This window comes from Ursus americanus, chromosome 14, assembly GCF_024610735.1.
Source record: "Ursus americanus isolate L20-20 chromosome 14, mUrsAme1.1.p, whole genome shotgun sequence".
Taxonomy (NCBI): domain Eukaryota; kingdom Metazoa; phylum Chordata; class Mammalia; order Carnivora; family Ursidae; genus Ursus; species Ursus americanus.
In genome coordinates, this window is record NC_142140.1 from 40,181,956 (window position 1) to 40,186,796 (window position 4,841).

Consider the following 4,841-nt stretch of genomic DNA (forward strand, 5'->3'; position numbering starts at 1 on the left):
TGCTCTCTGCCTAGTCCTTGATGGATTTAAGAGAATTGTGTTTCCCCTTAAGGTTCTGGGACCATGTGGGGGAGGGGTGGCCATATTTCCTCGAGAGGCCAAAGCATGGCTTCAGGGATGGCCAGAATGACCTCTAGTTACTACCCTGACTTCAAAAACTTGTCATTAAGATTGATTTGCAAGATGAAATAGGGACATCAAAAGCTTACCCAGACCAGGCACCTGTGTGGCTCAGTGGGTTAGGTGTCTGCCTTTGGCTTGGGTCATGATCTCAGGGTCCTGAGATCAAGTCCCGCATCAGGCTCCCTGCTCCACGGAGAGTCTGCTTCTCTCTCCCTTTCCTCCTTCCCCCTGCTCATGCTCTCTCTCTCTTTTTCAAATCAATAATCTAAAAAAAATAAAAAGCTTACCCAAACCACTACCATTTCTTTACAAGATCTATTAATTCATACCAATGAAGCAACAGTCCAAAGGAAGGGTCCTACAAGAGGAGTTTGGGTTGTACTCAGGACACCACAGAAGGAAATAGGACAGGTGTTGTAAGTCGTGGGCCCACGCACGAATCTTCCGTGAATGTAGCAAATGTGAAAACCTAAACTGTTTCCCCCTTGGTCCCACCTCAAGTCAAGCTTCATTTAGACATTGATTCCCTTCTGTTTGCATCTGTAACAGAAATATTATTTAAGCTGCTTTGATGTTGTAAGACCGTGCATAAGGAAAGGAGTTAGTTGTTGTGTTTATAGGTCGGGAAGACAGGCGAGAACAAGCCCACACAGTACCAAAGGCACCTGAGCTCTTTCACCGCACATCCCAGTTACTCTCCCAGTTTCATTTTGGTTTTTTTTAGGCCCTTCCAAAGAAACGCTGGGTATCTTAAGCATTCCCACCCTTCCCTCCACTCAACTTCTGTCACACTGTATGTTTGAATGAGTGCACAGAGTATATAGAAAGATGATTTTCAACTGCAAAGAAAATCCGATGGCCGTACTCTAATGCCTCCCATATTACAATACCTTCCCAAAGACAAGAGTCCATATTCCTAGCGAGAAGATTTAAAAGCTTTGAATAATTAGACCACGTAAACTTCAGGTTTGATGTGGAAGTAGTTAATCTCTACTTATAATGAATATTATCTGTACTTATTTAAAAGCACATGTAAAGGGGCACCTGGGTGGGTCAGTCGGTTAAGCATCTGCCTACCGCTCGGGTCATGATCCCAGAGTCTTGGGATTGAGCCTCACATCAGGCTCCCTGCTCTCCAGGGAGCCTTCTGTCTCTCCCTCTGCCACGCCCCCTGCTTGTGTGTTCACTCTCTATCTCTCTAAAATAAATCTTAAAAAAAAAAACAAAAACACAGAAACCGTGTAAGAGGCACCTGGCTGGCTCCAATGGAAGGTCATGCCACTCTTGACCTTGGGGTCGTGAGTTTGAGCCCCATCTTGGGTGTAGGGATTACTAAAAAAAATCAAAAAACCTTGAAAACAATAAAAGCACATATAAAATGTTAATTTGGATATGCTGCTTCCTCTCAATTTTTCAGAATAGTTTAAAACTTCAAGATTTGTTTCGAGACTCTGTACTACTTTCCTGGAACCCATCTTTACCCAAATTATGAGAGGACAGTACGTTTCTAGTTCATGTATGAAAAACTTTATCCCGAGTATCCATTCTTAGGATTTGACTCATTTGTCACGTAAGTGTATATGATCTCGAAAGAAATTGGCTTTTCTTGATCATGGAGGACTCCAAACAAAATAATGAACCCCTTTTCTGCCCATTACAAAGCTTCAACAACATCTACTCAGCCAGTTTTCTCTTCCTCGTTCCTCCCTGACTTCGCTCTTTAAATTTGCTCTGAGCAGGTAACCTTTACCTGGATTATTGCAAAAGCCAGCTGGCCTTTTGGGTTAGCCTGTTGTTGCCACAGTCAACTTGCTAAATGTCTAATTAGGTCAGCCCATTCGTACTGGAGAGTTTAATGGCTCCTTATTGGCTATAACATTAAACTTGAACTCTAGCCCGTGTGCTAAGATAAAACCCCAGCCTTACCCTATGTTCATCTGATGCTCCGATAACAGGCAGAGTTCTGTTTCTAGAATGTACCCTGCCCTCCGAGCCTTGCTTGGAAGTTTGGTTGAGAGTTAGTTACCTGAGAATCTTGGGTAAGACAACTCACTAAAAAAAAATTAGGGGCAACTGTTGTGTGCAAGCCATCGTCCCTTGGTTCCAATGAAAAATGTTTAAGTTCGGGGGCACCTGGCTGGCTCAGTCGGTCGAGCACGTGACTCGAGCTTGAGGTTTGTGATTCGACCTTAATGATAAACTGTCCAGTCTCACCCATTCGCTCCAAGGGAACTGCTACCGTTGGCATTGTGACTGTTTCCCAAGCAAGCAGACATAGAATTGCTTTTCATGTTTTAAAAATGCATAAATATCTCCATTTTGTGCCCATTGTTCTGCATCTTACTTTGGATTTTTGCTTCTGTTGTTTTTTTTTAAGATTTTATTTATGTATTTGAGGGGTGCCTGGGTGGCACAGCGGTTAAGCGTCTGCCTTCGGCTCAGGGCGTGATCCCGGCGTTATGGGATCGAGCCCCACGTCAGGCTCCTCCGCTGGGAGCCTGCTTCTTCCTCTCCCACTCCCCCTGCTTGTGTTCCCTCTCTCGCTGGCTGTCTCTCTCTGTCTAATAAATAAATAAAATCTTAAAAATATATATATTTTATTTATGTATTTGAGAGTGTGTGCACATGGGGAGGGGCAGAGGGGGAGGAAGAGAATCCCAAGCTGACTGTGCTGAGCGCTGAGCCCGATGGAAGGCTTGATCCCACGACTCTGAGATCATGACCCTAGCCCAAACCAAAAGTTGGACGCCTCTCTGACTGAGCCACCCAGGCAACCCTCACTTTGGTTTTTATGATTCTGTTTCTCACACCAAACGGCGTAGGGGCCCTTGGCTCCAGGGAGGGCAAAGCCTGAGTCAGTGATGACTCACAGGCCACACCTCTCCAGCCAAGGAACCTGCTGGAAGGAAGTCACTTCTCTTTCCCTGGTGCCTTTCCTCAGAGATAACAAAGGGCATTTGCAGTAGAAGTTCCACTGCGGCTACCCCTGTCCCAACATTCCGTGACTCAGGTATTTGGATGCCCCAATACCCACTTCAGATCCGCTGGGAAGAAGGGCACCCAGAAGAGCTGCTGCTGTCACGGGCTCGTTCAACAAGCATTTCAGTGGTGCGAGGGAGACGCTGAGGATGATGGGTAACAGGCAGGCCTTCCTCGAGGAGCTCACCAAGTCGTGGGAGAAACAGTCCCTTCAAGCCCGGGAGCACATGGGGTGACACTTCCGCGGAAGAGAAGCCAGGATGGAGACGGGGGTAGAGCAAAGAGGCGCCAAGAGGGACGGACGGAAGCACACCACCCAGGAGCTGGGGCGCAAGCCTGTTCCTGAGCAGAAGTCTCGGGAGAGCAGGCATTCCGGCAAGAAGGAATAGAAGGGTGGAACAGCACACATTCCTGAATGTCGACGAGGAAGGGGACAAGCTTGGCAGGGCGAGGGTGGTGCGGGGGGACACCAAAAACCTTGGATTTGGGGCTGAGGAGTGTGTGGAGAGCAGGACACCGCAAATGTAACGGAGCAGAAGTCACACCTGCGGAACTCGTTAAAATCCAGATTCTGGCTCCACAGGCCTGCACGCGGCCTGGGAGTCTGCATTTTCTGGACCCGGAGATCAAGAGTCGCAGGTTCTCCTGACTGAGCCAGTTAGGCGCCCCCGACTCTGCCTTTCTAACAAGCTGCTTGGTCCACGCTTGGGGAAGCCAGCCGGTGTGACGCAGCGGTGGCCGAGGGGGCTCCTGAGGAGTGGGGAGCGCACAGCCCCAGGGGAAGCCGTGGGCCAGGGACACCGCGGCGCTGAGCACTAGGACCTGCTGGCGGGTGGATGGTAGTAGGGGGAGGGAGAGACCACCATCCTAGCTCCTCGCCTGAGGGACTGGGTGGACTGTTGGCACTTGGAGCAAAAAATATAGGAGGAAAGGAAATGTCTGCGTTGAGGAACTTCATAAACTGCTGGCCTATATTCTTCATAAATGTCGGCGTCACACATGACAGAGGGGCTGAGGAACCTGTTCCAGATTCGAGGAGACTCAAGAGAGCTGACATCTAAATGAAATATGGGATCCTGGACCCAAACAAAAAGAAAGTGCTGTAAAGGACGTTTTGGGGACAATTCACACAATTGCAATACGGACTGCTGATGAAGGTTAAAAGAGTGCCTCCGTGTTTAAAGTTTCTGAATTCGATAATTATCTAAGGATATCCTTATTCTCAGGAAATAGCACTGCAGTTAAGGCAAAGGACTATGACATGGGAGAGTGCCTGGCTGACTCAACTGGTAGGGCACGGGGCTCTTGATCTCAAGGTGAGTTCAAATCTCACCTTGGGTGTGGAGCCTACTTAAAAATAGGGGCACCTGCTTCAACAGATGACTGGATTAAGAAGTTGTGGTCCATATATACAATGGAATATTACTCAGCTATCAGAAAGAACGAGTTCTCAACATTTGCTACAACATGGACGGCACTGGAGGAGATAATGCTAAGTGAAATAAGTCAAGCAGAGAAAGACAACTATCATATGATTTCTCTCATCTATGGAACATAAGAACTAGGAAGATCGGTAGGGGAAGAAAGGGATAAAGAAAGGGGGGGTAATCAGAAGGGGGAATGAAGCATGAGAGACTATGGACTCTGAGAAACAAACTGAGGACTTCAGAGGGGAGGGGGGTGGGGGAATGGGATAGACTGGTGATGGGTAGTAAGGAGGGCACGTATTGCATGGTGCA